Below are 16,595 nucleotides of genomic sequence, written 5' to 3'. Positions count from 1 at the left end.
CAGCTTACAGCAGGTTAGACCCACATTGAAGTTATAAGTGTTTCAGCTTAGACTGCTTTTTGAATAAGGCACAATACAGTCTGTTTAATTCTAGCCCACTTAATTCTAAAGTATAAAGAGATTCTGGAAAATAGTCATGCAAAAACAAATTTACATTGTCTTGTGTACATAAGCCAATACAAATGGCATAAGTGAATCTCACGGAAAATACACAAGTATAATGTAGAATGTGGCTTTTTAACATGGTCTATAATTAAACTTAAATTCTAAAAATATAAGTTTAAAAGTGATAGAATTATTAATCATCAGTATTGGCCATTCACTTTCATATTGGCCCAACTATGAAGAACAAAAGAGCCATTCAAATGAGTGCTTTCCTTGATCAATTATGCATGTATCCTAATGGGCAGCAGACCGAATCAAAGCAGGAGGTCAGAAAGCAGAAAGCTTTACAAGACAAAAAAATCCAGGACATCTCTCACTAACCTACCTGCCATACATATCCACAAATGCAAGTAAGTTTACAGACATAGACAATTGTCTTAAATTACTCATGAGGACATCCACTGATTTCCATTGATTTCTACTGATTTCTGTATTACTGAAGCCAAGTAATACTACATATGTAGACCTCACAAGGATAGCAAGACCAGCAAGCAGACACAGATATACACACACAAACACTATTTCCTCCTGTATTGTTAGATGCACCAATCAAAGTGAATCTTCCCGAAAAGACCATGATGAGCCATTACACGCATATACTACATCCTCTCTGCAAACTGCAGTAGGAAGACCAGTGGCAGGTTTTGATGCAACATTAAAATAGCCCTAAACTGCAGTGTGGAGCTGACTTCATAAATGATGCACGTAGAGTGTCTAAAACAGCCTAAGGGATGTTAGGGATGAAGGGATGGATAGAGGGAGGGAAAACAGAAGTGAGAGACACTGCTGGAAGTGTTCTTGGCTAAGACGTTGTCCCACGTTCCAGAAACACAGGAACACGACTCATCATTACAAAAAACAGACACAAATAGACTCATAATAACATAATTACAAGCATTTCACACTCATATAATACTCTATCATTCTTAGCATGATATAACCAGAATCTTTAAGCTCTTTATTTGCCGTCCAACCTTAGACTAAATGTGTTAACTTCACTTTATGCATGTAGCCTGTCACCCATCCAAAGAGGGAAAAATCAGAGTCAGGAAAAACTCAGCAACAGCTAAGAGCTAAACACACCAAGGCACATGTTTGACTCCAACACCAGTCACTAAACTTTGCACTCTCAGATATCCTTTAAATGGGAATCATTTTAGAATCTGATAGCTGGAAACAAGCATATCGCTGCTGTCGGAAGAAAACCTCATATCTCCATCTTTGACGTTTTTCAGTTTTTAATATAATTTGAAAATGCCTGTTGGTCTTTACATTGTGTGTAAATTTCATGATGAATGGACCAAAAGAAATTGCTCAAAAATTGCTTGGAAAGATGTCAGGTTCCATTGACTTCCATTAAAAGTAAAGTAATTTTTTTCCTTCTCCTGTAAAGTTACTATTTTGGAGATATGAGGTTTTCTTCCGACAACAGCAATATGCTGTGGTGTGTGGCATATTTGGCCTGCTTACTAAACTATCTATCATTAGCTTAGCCAAAATGCTAAAGTCACAGACACCACAGAACATGTTCTAATGTCCATGCATGTTAAGCTAATGCTAAACCAGCTTTTAAATGCTTGCACTTTTAGCATTTATCACTAACTTTGCCAAAATATTAAAGTCACAGACAGCACAGAACGGGTTGGAACATCCCCAATAGCAAAGAGGATAGTGGGCCACTGTTTGCCCACTGATGGCAAAGCTGGCAGTCCACTGGCGTTTTGCTCAAAATTACACTTATCATTACTCATTTTCCCCTCACAGTCCAATTTACTTGTTTTTCCTTCCTTCCTTTCTTTAGTTATACTTTGTAAATTAATTTAGTAAATAATTTTAATTTAGCACAGTGTCAGCAACAACATTTTCTATAAAATCATTTTATGATAGATGGACTAATAGAAATGGCTCAACATTATTTACAACAAAATATTGTTACAATAACATTTATTTAAAAAATGAAGAATGTTTGCTGCTTTTCCTGTAAAGATACAATTTCAGAGTGTCACGATTGGCCCCTCCCAGTCCTGTCCATGTGGTTGTGCTTCCTTCCCAGTCCTGCCTCCTTGTTTCCAGGCCGTGCCCTTGACTGTTTTCACCTGTTACCATCTTGTTACCCACCTGTGTCTTGTTACCTGTCCCTGTATTTAAGCCCTGTGTTTTCCCTAGTCTCTCGCTGATCTTTGTTTGAATTGCTTGATTTGTTTGGTGTTTGAATTGTTTGATTTGCTTGATGTTTGTAGTGTTTGATATAGCTTGGTCTTTGTATTGTATTATTTATTATTATTGTGTTTATCCTGTGTTTCTTTTTGTCATGTCTGTCCCCCGTTTCATTCGTACTGGCTCTCTGACCCTGGAGAATTTTGACCCTGATTCTGGATTTGCCCTTAATAAATCTTTGCTCCCCCACGTTACACAAAGGTTTTGTTTGGACAGTGAGGATACTCACTGTCACCAAGGATTTTGTTGAAGTTGTTCTCATTATGCCCCCATTAGGAAAGTTGGTTTCCTCAATGACAGACTGGCTGGCAACTTCATCGAAATACTTAATGCAAACTAATGTAGGGTCTGCCGACTAGTTACTCAAGCGTTAATTTAAATGAACAAATACATAAATACAAATAATAATAATAATAATAACTTTTTACATGTAAGTGCATTTGGTAAACTGAGTTTACCAAACTGCATGACAGTCAAAAATATTCAAGAACCGGTACAAATACAGTCTATGGTCCTGTAAAACTGATTTGCTAATAGATATTCCTTACCCACTGTTATGGACACCCGAACCCCTCTATATTCAACGTTTTCTCACTTCTTCTTCCTCTCACTTGTTCCTCCTGATGGAGAAGCCCTCTTTACCCCTTTGTTCCCTCATTCCCCACTGTGGGTGTTGCGCTGTACGAGAGGCAGAGATGTTAACATGCAATACAGGAGAGAAACAAAACAGCACAGAGCTGAAGAGGTCAAAGGTGCTTATCTTACTTTCTCCTGTGCTCTCTTACTCTCTCACTCTGTCAGACTCTTTCTGCTCAGTAAAGATGCATCAGTGCTAGGGCGACAGCGAGGGAGGCAGAGACGAGGCAGAAAGGGAGGGGAACGAGTGAGATGTGGATGGAGGGAGAAATAAAAAAAGAGGATAAAAATAAAAGCCACTGAGGAGCACGGCAGCATTACCATTTCAAGCAGCTTACAAGATTTCCTGGAGAACAAAGTGCCGGAGAGAGCGCTGCAGGAAAGGGAATGGAGCACAGGGAATCTCTCACACATACACACACACACAGATGCACATATACACACACACCAACACACCCACACACAAAGATACACACACATGTACACAGACACACCAACACACACACACACACACACACACACACACACACACACACACACAAACACACACATAACTCAAGAGATACACACACACACACACAGTTGAAAGTCTGTAGGGATGAGTCTGTATGTGCATAGACATGGAATCAGATTTACTTCTCAGACAGGACACAGGAGGCTTTCAAACTATGCACAGGTCTATGTGTGCTCGTGCGTTTGTGCATTTGCGACATGGTATGTTGGGTGCATATATATATCACATGTACATTTGTATGCAAAAAGTTTGGACGCCACTGATCAAATTCAATGTTTTGTCAATTTGTAAGTGAAATTAAGTTACATGTCCTCTACAGAGAACACGCTTCTACACATTTGAATTGTTTTAGTACATTTTATAGTGTATTTTTGTGTTTTACTTTATCAATGTGTTGAACTGAAATGAAAAGTAATTGCAGAACAAAGCCATACTTAAGTTGAGGACGTGTTAACATATTTTCAATTAGAAAATAATCAAAATGTAATTTGACCAGGGGTGTTCACACTTTTGCACACAACTATATCTCCACATACGCAGGGGCCCTGTTGGATACTAGGATATTTTCACAACTGACAAAACACCATAGAAGATCGATGTTCAAAAGCCCTTATCTTTAGAGAATTATCTCTAAATCTTCGAGGGATTCCTCAAAATATCCCCTCTTTGCTTACTAACTCAAGGCTATGGTTTTAACTCTGGATGGCCACTTTATAAGACTTTTACTTTCATTTAAAATTAAACTTTGAAAGCAATTCTCATCATCAGCAGCTTTTACAAACCTACTGATTCTATAATCAAATATTAAGGTATTACAGATACTTTATCACAGCTCATAGATAATCAGAATAATAGTCGGCTTCCAAGCATGTGAAGTCCCTTTGATTAGCAGTGTGCGCAAAATACTTACAGACCCTCAAGTGATAATGTGGCTAAAAATTAAACTTCCAGTTTTCTCTTACCCCAAATACAGTCTATCAGCAAAGACGTGTTTGGTGTCAAAGTCTGCTTGTTCACTTGCACCAGACATATGAGGCTAACACAGATAACAAGTGATGGAAGTGTTCAGCCCACTATCATGTAAATCAACACACAATTGCCTCAAATTGCCTTTGTTGTGCTACTATCAAGTCTAAAACAGACTTGGACAAAGGTACACTGCATATCTAAGAACAGTAGTAGCAGTGATCTTGTGGCCTTTTCTCTGTATACTTGTCATTTTTTTTTTAAATAACAATGTCATCGAGGTGCACAGAACATATAACCAAGTCTATTTGGACCTTACAATTCAACACAGTTTGAGGCAAGCATGTGATTCAGGCATACAGGTTTTAGTCACAATGCCAACAGTGAGCTAGAAGTTTACAAAGTAGCTACATCAGCCTTGTGTCTCCACAAGAATCACTCTGCAGGGATGTGCTGTATGTTGTGGGATAAATTGGCAGACAGATTTCATTTCATAGATTGGCAAACATTTGGTGAGCTGCACTAAATTGGCTTTCCTGCCCACTTACTAATATAAAGGCAGCCCAAGACTGCTCTCAGGTCAGCCTACAGGACAGGCCTGTCTGGAGTTCTGGCAGGCATGTATGTGAAGAATGATGTCTCAGGCGAACTCTCTCTCCTCTCTGGGCTAGCAGCAGGCCAGAGCCAGGCTGATCCACACTCAGTAATTAACACTGTTTATAGCGGCCCTGCATGGAGGGCCTTAATCTTGCCTGGCAGCTCCAGAGTCCCAGAGTACACCCTCAGAAACACCCTAATGCTGCTGCAGCCCTAATGCTCTCTTTCCATCTGCCTGCTTCTCTCACTCTCTCTTTACTCTTCCCTCCCTCTATGTCATCATCTCACCCTTTCTCTTTGTGTCTTCAGCTCTCTCTCTCTCCCTCCCCTATACACCCAGACTATGGAAAGGCCCTTTAATCTGCTGCTCTCTGAGCTTTTGCCTCTCTACATAATCCTCTATCTCCATCAATGCCCTTTTCCTCTCTCTCCCCCCTTCCCTTCCATTCACCTTGTTCACATTCTGTAGTTTTTCATCTCCCTCTTGCTCCTTCACCCTCCCTCTTCACGCTTTTCCATCTCACACTCTCGTTGACACACAATCACTCTTCCTCAACCCTCTCTCAGGGTATTCACGCCATCCTTTCCTCTCCTTTACTACAGGGTAAATACGCTCTGTCCTCTAGAATCCCAGAGGGCTTTGCTCAACATTGCACTCCTGAGGCCTGCTTATGCTTAGGAATATGCACAACATTGTACATTACTATTGACTGCATGAAACGTATACAAATAAGCTCGTATCTGATTAAAAAAAGACATACGTGGGCTGATGGGATAACTATGCTAAGGAAAGTTGTGTCTGGATGACAGATCTTCCAATCTAAATGTCAATCTGATGGAACACAAGAGCAAAATAATAACACAAATCTAGCTAACTACAGACGAAGTCCCTGTCAGGAGACAGAGTTCTATTCAAAGAATAAAATGATGTATGTTTTACATGCTACACTCAATTCAGAAACATAAGTCAAAGAGCAATGCCATCCAACCTCTTCCTCACCAAGGGGTCTTTCACAGTGTCCCAATGTGAAGCAATTAGCAGGTTCAATCTCATTCTACTGTGTATTCTTTCATACTCCCCTATAGAGATTATTCCCGTGGCAGTGCAGTGACGGAATAGGGTATGGAGCTGTGCAAACGCCCATGTGCCCTCCTCTCCTGCCATGTCTTATCTTAATTGCCCAGAGAAAAAAGGCCTGTGTGGGTGTCTCAGCAGGCCCTTACTTTAGGGGCGGAGGTTGAATGAAACTGGGTTTTGGAGCGACCGTTGTCACTGCATCAATTAGGCCAAAGAACGAAGCACAATACAGACCTGTGCCAAAGACTCATTCTCTCTCTCTCTCTCTCTCTCTCTCTCTCTCTCTCTCTCTCTGTCTCTCTCTCTCTGTCAGCAGGAGCGGCAGGAAAGAGAAAGAGAGAAAGTGATGTGAAAGGAAAGAGAGGGTTGGACTTCCAGCTCTGGCAAAGTGGCGGAATGAGATCACCTAGATGCCTGGCCAAGAGTGACAGAGAGAGAGATGAAAAAAAAGAGCGAGAGAGAGGGAATGAGAGTAAGGAGAGAGAGAGAGAGAGAGAGAGAGAGAGAGAGAGAGAGAGAGAATGAGAGAGCTTTTCTCTCTCTCTGTAGATGCTGGTTTTTGGCAGTGTGTATGGTCCAGTCATGGCTTTTGTTTATCAGAGCGTGGTGTGACTGGTGGCTCTAAAAGGATGCGCAGTTCATTTGGCCCAAAAATGCCTCTATTGAGCCATTTCACGCACACAAAGCTTAACAACCGTTTCCATCGACCTGTATGTTTTTTTGCTTTAGAACAAAGACACTCTGAGGCCAGGTTCATTTTTAAGATCCACCAATAAATGTACTGCAGAATTAGCAAACTGATCTTAAGGCTGTACTTCACTGATCCAACAAACACACACAAGCATGAATGTTTTAATGCTGACAGGTGTCACTTATACTGTTCCAGAAATGACCTCTAAAGTTGTGCCATTTTGTAGTTGGCAGCACACCTATATGAGGAACTCTGAGCTTAAGCGGAGTGAATGGCTGCTTTCATGTACTGCGGTAAACAAAAATGTCCCAAAGCTGTTATGTTTCGTCCTGTGTACACAGTATTAGTAAGTCTAATATTATAAATCAAATCTGTTCTACAACAACAACAGCCACTCAAACTCTAAGCTATCATATCAAAACAAACTTAATGACCACATGAAAAAGCTTGCTGGTTTGCATGGGTTATTTTGGCAGGACTGTCAGTTTTATGGCATCAGTTCAATATACAGCGGTGCTAGACTGCTTGTAACAATATTTGTATTTTAGCAACTTTTAAATCATAATTTTATCATAATTTAGAGGATCCAGTAATGGAAAAAAGATAAAATATACACAGGACAAAACATACAGACTTTGGTACATTTTTTGCATGCCACTGATTTTTGAGAACATACATACAAGAGAACATACAAAAGCTGCTTAAACGGGCCTGTCACCATCTAAAAAATTACAACAAGACTTTAGAGGTCTATAAAATGTGTAAATGGAGGAAGAATATTCCAGAACAGAGTGAACAGAGGAGAACATTCCAGAATGTGAATGGGCAATAACATTCCAGAACAGTGTGAATGACAGTGTTTTGCAATAGTGTCACTGCAAAAAGTGAAGCTATTAGTTTGGTAGTAGCTTAACTATAGTCTCCTCTGAAAGTATCAGTAAAAGTGAAGATGCTTGGGTTGGAGATCAAGAGATGAATATAACACGCCAGATCAGAATTTTAGCTTTCATTTCCTGATATTTCCAATTTTGAGCAAAAACATGGAAAGCGAGTCCTGGGTCTTCTCCGGGGTCTCCTCCCAGGTGGACTTGCCTGTGACACCTCCCAAGGGAGGTCCTTGAGGCATCCTAACAAGATGCCCGAACCACCTCAGCTGATTCCTCTCGACGTGGAGAAGTCCCTCCTGGATGACCGAACTACTCACCCTATCTCTAAGGGAGAGTCAAGCCACCCTGCGGAGGAAACTCATTTCGGTCGCTTGTATTCGCAATCTCGTTCTTTCGGACATTACCCAAAGCACATGAACATAGGTGAGGGTGGGAACGTAGATCGACCAGTAAATCGAGAGCATTGCCTTATGGGTCAGCTCTTTCTTTACCACAACAGACCGGTAAAGAGCCCGCATCACTGCTGACCCAGCACCAATCCGCCTGTCAATCTCCCGCTCCCTTGTACCATCACTCGTGAAAAACACCCCGAGATACTTAAACTCCTCCACTTGAGGCAAGAGCTCATCCCTGACCCAGAGAGGGCTCTCCACCCTTTTCCACCTGAGAACCATGGCCTCGGATTTGGAGGTACTGATCCTCATCCTGGCCGCTTCACCACATCATCTGCAAGCAGCAGCAATGTGACCTTGAGGTCACTAAACCGGACACCCTCCATCCCCTGACTGCGCCTAGAAATTCTATCCATGAAAATTATGAATAGAATCGGTGACAAAGGGCAGCCCTGACGGAGTCCAACTCTCACTGGGAACGAGTCTGACTTACTGCTGGCTATGCGAACCAAACTCCTGCTTTGTTTGTACAGGGCCTGAATGGCTCGTAGCAAAGAACCATGTACCCTGTACTCCCGAAGCACCTCCCACAGAATACCCCGGGGAACACAGTCGAATGCCTTCTCCAGATCCACAAAGCACATGTGGACTGGTTGGGCAAACTCCCATGAACCCTCTACTGTGTATAATATAATTCAAAGTTTCAGGGAATCCAGAGACATTAAAAACCAGTACGTCTTCGTGATGGATCTTACTGTATGGGATCGGGAATAGTTTGATGAATAGTTCACAAATGAATTAACACAGTTTGCTCCTGAATCAACAAATGCAATGCACTATGAATGTACTATGTACAGTAGAGCTCACATTTCAATGTAGAGAAACACTACCAGCTTCTCTGGGCTCGAACACATCTGAAGCGCAAAATGCAACACAGGCCCAGACAGGTGCACAGCTGAAGACGTGTACCAGAGGAATGGAAAAAATTCTGCTTTCACCACTGACTTTTTTGTCTTCAGCCCCTGAACATTTATTAAATGTTGTTAAAAGGAAAGATGACATAACACAGTGGTAAACATATTCCTGTCCCAACTTTTCTGGAAACATCAAATATTAATATCTGTACAAGGTGAAAATAGCTTTTTATATACTGTACCAACTTTTTTGGAATCAGGTTTGTAAAAATCAGTAAATAAAAGCTGAAATTCTGATCTATCATCTCTTATTCATCTTTTGATTTCAAACCCAAATATCTTTAGTATATAGTAAAAACAAAAGAATAGGTCCTGCTGTTCCAAAACTTTCAGAGGAAGCTTTACAGTAGTAAAGTAATACAGAATACAGTAATACAGAAGTTATTTCCTCCATCCTGCTGAGAACGTCACTACCTCACCCTTTCATTTGCTCAGACTATATATAAATATATATTTGATGCAATCTAGGATGTATACTCCTTTGCTAAGCCCCAACCCCTTGGCTACAGTTGCTGCATGTGACAAGCTATCAAGGCTGCCATGTCAACAATGGCGTTTTCAACCAAGCTTTGACTGAAGCAGTACTTTAACTGATGGGGACATCTAGACACTTAAAGTGGCAGCAGTTAGTTTCACTCCCCTTTCTTTCGCTGTATAGTTCTAAACTGTTACACTGCACACATACCTTGTGGAAGCTGTGAAAGATTTATGAACAGGTAGCCTGATTACATTTATATAAATTATATGCTAAGGCCAAGGAATGTTTTTCAGGGGTACCCATAGCACCCCCAGCACCATGCCTGCATGTAGATGACATGGACATAGAAGAGCAAGGCAGGTTATTATAATTTAAATTAGGTTTTGTTTGGGCTTGTTTGTGTTTGTTGGATGGCCAGAGCACACTGACACAACAAACATGAACCACACCTGTCAGTGACTGTTGGGAGACTCTAGGTCCTTTTTCAGTTCTTTATGAAAGACTAAAATTCACAATGTTTGTTGGGTCGGTATGCTCTGGCCTAGAGAACACTGGGTTGGTGTTTTTCCAGCCTGGTGAACGTTAGGTCTGTGTGCTCTGGCCAGAAGAACATTTTGGTCAGTGTAGTCTGGACAAGAGAACCTTGGGTTGATGTTTTCTGGCCTAGTCAATGCTAGGTTGCTGTGCTCTGGTCTGGAGAACACTGGGTTGGTGTTTTCTAGCCTGGCGAACATTAGGGTCTGTGTGCTCTGGACAGGAGAACCTTGGGTTAATATTTTCTGGCCTGGTCAACGCTGGGTTGGTGTGTTTTGGCCTGGAGAACAATGGGTCAGTGTGCTCTGGCCTGGAGAACATTGAGTTGGTGTGTTCTGGGCTTTATGTGTAATCTTAGTTAACAACATGAAAGCAAGAAGAAGAAAGAAAGCAAGGGTGAGCAAGTGAGAGTGAGCGAGAGAGAGAAAGACAGGCAAGGAGAGGTCTGGGAACACTGGGGCTTTTGTCCCAGGAAGAATTCTTTTTGGAGGTGGTGGGTAGCTACGTTTCCATGGTTACAGGGGAAAGGTTAGATGTAGCAGGGAGAAGGTTGTTAATTACAGAGGCTTTAGAGAGAGTTGGCAAAGGCTAGTGAACTGAAGACACACAGACACACACTCTCATGGGTTAGAGAGATTGCAAACCTCCAACCACCACAGCCAGCATAAAAAATATCCATCATTTACACTTCGTTATTACTGGTCGGACATGACACGTAAGTGTCACAGAGACATAAAACAAAGACAAACTTGGCCACACACCTTCTTTCACACACAAGAACAACCATGTGCAGCATTATGCTTCACAAGCATCAGTGTCTTTAAAATGGCTTTCTGTATAACCGTGGAAGCAAAAAAAGAGCCATTACATAAATCAACTTTGTTTTTTATTATAGCATTTCTGATTATGAGAGCACACAGTAATGGGGATGTAGTCCTGATCCTGTTTCTGCATTTAATATTAAAACAGCAGTTGTCTTTTGAATATACAGCCCTCATTCTCTTCCATAAGCACCATGAAAACCATCTGTGGAGGACGGCTACATGAAAATGCTATTAAAATCTGAAGATGTGCCCCATAAACAACAGGGAGAAACAAATTCAAACTTTCTATTGCACTAATTCATCATTCTGAGAACAAACTTTATGGAACAGCTGCAGGCCAATTTGATTATTGGTTTAAAATGCACAAATCCAGCAGTAATGTATCCCATTTATAATTAGTGGTCATCAGTTCAGAGTGTGAGTGTACTAAATTTGAATTATTTTACTCACAAAAGAGCATCTGCAATTCGGATTATTACTAGGCTGATCCATGGTTCCAAAACAACCATCAGTGCAGGGATAATTCACTTGTAGTACATTTGTAGCACAACTTAATGCTGCCTGCTAGGATGAGAATGTTTTTATAACTTCTATTTATGTATTATATGGCCACTGTGGAGGCCCTATTATTTTTCAACATCACTGTCCTGGGCTGGGGTAGATGCAAAATATGGTCAATTTTAATTAAATGGCACTGGTATATGTAGTATATGTAGTACTGTAATGTATGGTCAATGGTATTGGTTATAGAGGTAAGGTTAGGGTTAAGTTAGTGTTTGTGCACGTGTATGTATTTATGTATGCATTTATGCACATACACTCTCTGACCAGCTTATTAGGCTCCCTAACAGGTGGATCGATGATCAAGACCCCCTCAGGACCACCACAGAGCAGCACTAGTGATCATTTGCTACCATTGAGCACAAGAGCACTCCCCCAAATTATTCATGTGGTGGGTCATTCTCAGCCCTACAGTGACACTGATGTGATGGTACGTTAGTGTCTGTGTGTGTGTGCATGTTTGCTCCACAGAGTGGATCAGACACAGCAGCGGTTTTGTAGTTTTTAAACACCTTGCTGTCACTACTAGACTGAGAATAGTACAATACCAAAAAAATATCCAGCCAAAAGTGTTGGCTGTCCACTCATGAAGGACTAGAGGATGACTAACACAAACTTATTACCTATAACTTTACATCAACAAGTTGGGTCTACAAGGCTGGTGCATCTAAAAGAGTGGACTCTTTTGAATCTAAAAGAGTGGACTCTTTTAGAGCACACACTAACACACCACCACCAGGTCAGTGTCAATGCAGTGATGAGAATAATCTACCACCCAAATAATACCTGCTGTGAGGTGGTCCTCTGGGGGCCCTGTGCACTGATGAATTGGGTAACAGGGGACTCATAAATTACAAACAGATGGACTAAATCATAGAAAATGCATGTATGGTAACATATGATAAGTTGACCCATTAACAATGACAATGATTGCAGATACAGGCTAAGTGTACCTGATAAATGGGCTAGGTAGCATATGTATATGTGAAGCAATTTGTACACATTTCCCCATGACACTGGGAAAGCATGATGAGTTTGATACCTGGTTGCAAAGGTTGGAAATAAATATTAAATTCTTAAAAGACCCAATGGAAAATGATCCATTCAGGATTTCATTTCATCATGGTATCTAAGCAGATAAAGCTAGGTGAGCTATCCCAAGGCTTATAAGGTGACCTGAAGGCCTAACATGTCAGATTATCCATCAACGTAATCAGGAAGTGACAGTGGAATCATGCTTTGATGTACAGTGTGCGGGTACAATTTAGCAAGAAGCTTAAGAGAAATCAGCAGCAGCTCCATATCAGGGCTCTTTACTAAAATAGTTACTGTAGAATTGCTACACACACACACACACATACATATATGTATATATATATATATATATATATATATATATATATATATATATATATATATATATACACACACATACACACACACACACACTCACTCACCGGCCACTTTATTAGGTAACTGTTCAATCGCTTGTTAACACAAGTAGCTAATCAGCCAATCACATGACCACAACTCAATGCATTTAGGCATGTAGAGGTGGTCAAGACAACTTGCTGAAGTGCAGACCGAGCACCAGAATGGGGAAAAAAGGTGATTTAAGTGACTTTGAACGTGGCATTGTTGTTGGTGCCAGACAGGCTGGTCTGAGTATTTCAGAAACTGCTGATCTACTGGGATTTTCACGCACAACCATCTCTAGGGTTTACAGAGAATGGTCCGAAAAAGAGAAAATATCCAGTGAGTGGCAGTTGTGTGGATGAAAATGCCTTGTTGATGTGAGAGGTCAGAGCAGAATGCGCAGAGATGGTTTGAGATGATAGAAAGGCAACAGTAACTCAAATAACCAACCAAAATATCTGAGGAACGTTTCCAACACCTTGTTGAAAGTCTGCCACGAGGAATTTCTGAAGGCAAAAGGGGATCCAACTTTTAACTAGCAAGGTGTACCTAATAAAGTGGCTGTATAAGTGAGTGTGTGTGTGTGTATATATATATATATATATATATATAAAAACACACACACACACATACATACATAATGCATACATTTTGAGTGAATTTTCAATCTAACTACTCAAGTCAATGGAAATACCCCACAAAGGAATGCAAACGTGTGTGTGTGTGTGCAAAAGCAAGACTGTGTGTGTGTGTGTGTGTGCGTGCTGTGTTTTTGTTTTCCTGCTCTCTTGTTGATAGTGTAGTCATGCAGCAGACTAATGTAACGTGTCAGTGTGTTGTCAGTGGAGTTCAGGGCAGACATAATTACCTCCTAGCCTGTCCCTCTGCAGCATGCTCTTCACTGATTAAAACACTCAGATATGCGTCAGCCCATAAGAAGGCCTGAAATATGCTTTGACTGCTCTCTGCTCTCAGCTTCCCTGCTGAAGCTAAATCTGTCCTGTACCACCAGCCACTGAGGCAGAGAAGAAACTTTAACAAGAGCCCTTTAAATGGTGATGATTCACATAAAGATCATTGTTAACTACCCCCTTATTATGCATTTGAGTAAAATAAAAAGCAGAAACGTTTGCAGTCCATATAAATACATGAGCATGCAGCATGTGTGCCTCTGGTCAAGATTAGATAGATAAAATATTAGATTTCTTGGGAAATCAACACACTAAGCAGAAGGCTTTTTCATGCCATCAAAACCCTTTAGCTCTCACTTTTTTCTTTGTCTGTCTCACACAGTCTTCCCCTCTGTCTATCTGTTGCTCTCTTTCTTTGTCATTCTCTTAGAACTCAATTGCTTCCTGGTGGACAAACAGCTCAAAGCTCAGAGAAGCAAAAAGGAGTATATATGAACAAGAACATGAGAAGATCTCTGCTCTCCCTCTCAAACACACACCTACCCCCACACACACCCACATCACAAACCCACACTATGGTTAGATCATCACAGTAATCTAAAAACATAGGCAGTGTGGAATGAATTCTGACCTAAAATCCTGCTCTGCTCCTTTCTAGCAATATGTGTGTGCTTTTTAGCCGCATGATAAGACTGTAAACTACATATTCTTTTATCAACTCAAGCACTTCCTTAACTGTGTACAGCATTTTCAACACCAGGGCCTATGACATGTTTACGCTTGTGTACCTACAGTACTGTGCAAAAGTCTTCTGAGAAACTCGTATGTAAAGGCATTTATTTGTTAAACAAACACCAACATTAGAAGAAATACAAACAAACAAGTACAAAATAAAGTGTGTGCAGCAAAAAGCAAGGAACCAAACCGTATTCTTTAAATCAACATATTAATAAAACTTCTGGTGTGCAATAAACACATCATTAAAATACACAGAAGTATGCGAAAGTTTGGGTGCCTTTGGTCAAATGACATGTTTTGTTAATTAATATAACATTAATTGACATAAAATGAGGCCTGTGCAAAAGTGCATGTTTCACAATTTGTTTTATATTTTGACATATATTAAATTCAAACAAGTTTATTCCTCATACACTCACTGGCCACTTTATTAGGTACAGGTACAGAATGGGGAAGAAAGGTGATTTCAGTTACTTTGAACGTGGCATTGTTGTTGGTGCCAGACAGGCTGGTCTGAGTATTTCAGAAACTGCTGATCTACTGGGATTTTCACGCACAACCATCTCTAGGGTTTACAGAGAATGGTCCGAAAAAGAGAAAACAGCCAGTGAGTGGCAGTTGTGTGGATGAAAATGCCTTGTTGATGTGAGAGGTCAGAGGAGAGTGGGCAGACTGGTTTGAGATGATAGAAAGGCAACAGGAACTCAGATAACCAACCAAAATCTCTGAGGAATGTTTCCAACACCTTGTTGAGTCTGCCACAAAGAATTAAGGCAGTTCTGAAGGCAAAAGGGGATCCAACCTTTTACAAGCACCTAATAAAGTGGCCGGTGAGTGTAGAGGATGTGCTAACTTAAAAAATGAACAAAACATGCAATTTGACTGGAGGTCCTGACTGAAGGAACTATTCCATATGACTGCAGGTTTAATATAATATATTAGGCTGATACTGATAATTGTAGTCATTATTTGCTGATACTGAAATGGTCCCTATTATGTTTCACTGCATTTAAGTTTATTTCTATTTATTCTGATGTTATATTGTCTTTCATGTCGCAAAACACACCTACTGCAAAGATAGTCTTAAACAATTGGCTTGGCTGTACAGTACTCTATATGTAAAACAGTGGTTTATTAAAGGGCTGAACTGTCCACAGTGACTGTACAGTGGAGCTGAAGAGCTGTAGGGCTCAGGCTTAGAAGTTTGAAATTCACTCTGTTAGACAACAAATACTTGATGCCTATTGTATTAATTTCTTCAAACAAACAAAAATATACAGTTTACACACCCCAACAACTTCTTTTTCACTTGCAAACAAGGTTTCAGTATAAAAAAGAACAACTTCAACAAGTCTGTAGAAAAAGTATCCCTCCTGAAATGTACTTCATAAAGCTGCTTGAAAAAATGCTAAGAGTGTTTAAAGCTGCATAAAAGCAAACAGAGGCTGATTTATAGATTCTAAAATATGACTTGTTTAACTATTTTTTGGTCACTACATAATTCCATAAGTGGTATCCTTTTGATAACTTCACTACTGTTCTAAAATGTGAAATATAGCAAAAAATAACGAAGGCATTTTATGAGTAAGTGTGGCAAAACTTTTGACCGGTACTGTATAAATATGCCCCACAGAGAGAAGGGATGGTGCTTCCTCCCCTCTCTGAAGTTAAAAACAGTGTGGTGCCTTTGGCCATGAAGCGAAATGTAGCACTTTCCTCCTACGACTAACTTTATCTATACAGTCGAGCTGTTTGTCGTCTCTTTAAAAGATATCTATATGCATCTCTTCTTGAATTGCTTTCCCTGCATCTCCAGTTGCCGAGTGTCATTCTGACTCATTCTTTCATGCTGCTATTCCAACTGCAGTTTTCTCTCCATCACTCAGACACCCCTATCCTGCCGTTTCACATTCAGTCTTTCTCGCTCTCTCTCCTCCCCCTGCTTCTCATAGTTATCTGAAACTCAATCTCTAAATCTTCACACCAGCTTCTTTCCAATGTCCTCCACTATAATCC

The 16,595-nt window shown here is 40.5% G+C and overlaps 1 protein-coding gene across 2 annotated transcripts in view; it reads right to left on the bottom strand.

Moving 5' to 3' along the window:
- ldlrad3 (low density lipoprotein receptor class A domain containing 3) overlaps positions 1–16,595 on the bottom strand; it is a 99,819-nt gene that overhangs the window by 19,380 nt on the left and 63,844 nt on the right. The window lies entirely within an intron of this gene.

Source organism: Pygocentrus nattereri, chromosome 11 (genome assembly GCF_015220715.1).
Source record: "Pygocentrus nattereri isolate fPygNat1 chromosome 11, fPygNat1.pri, whole genome shotgun sequence".
Classification (NCBI taxonomy): domain Eukaryota; kingdom Metazoa; phylum Chordata; class Actinopteri; order Characiformes; family Serrasalmidae; genus Pygocentrus; species Pygocentrus nattereri.
This window is presented reverse-complemented; position numbering and strand designations above follow the sequence as displayed.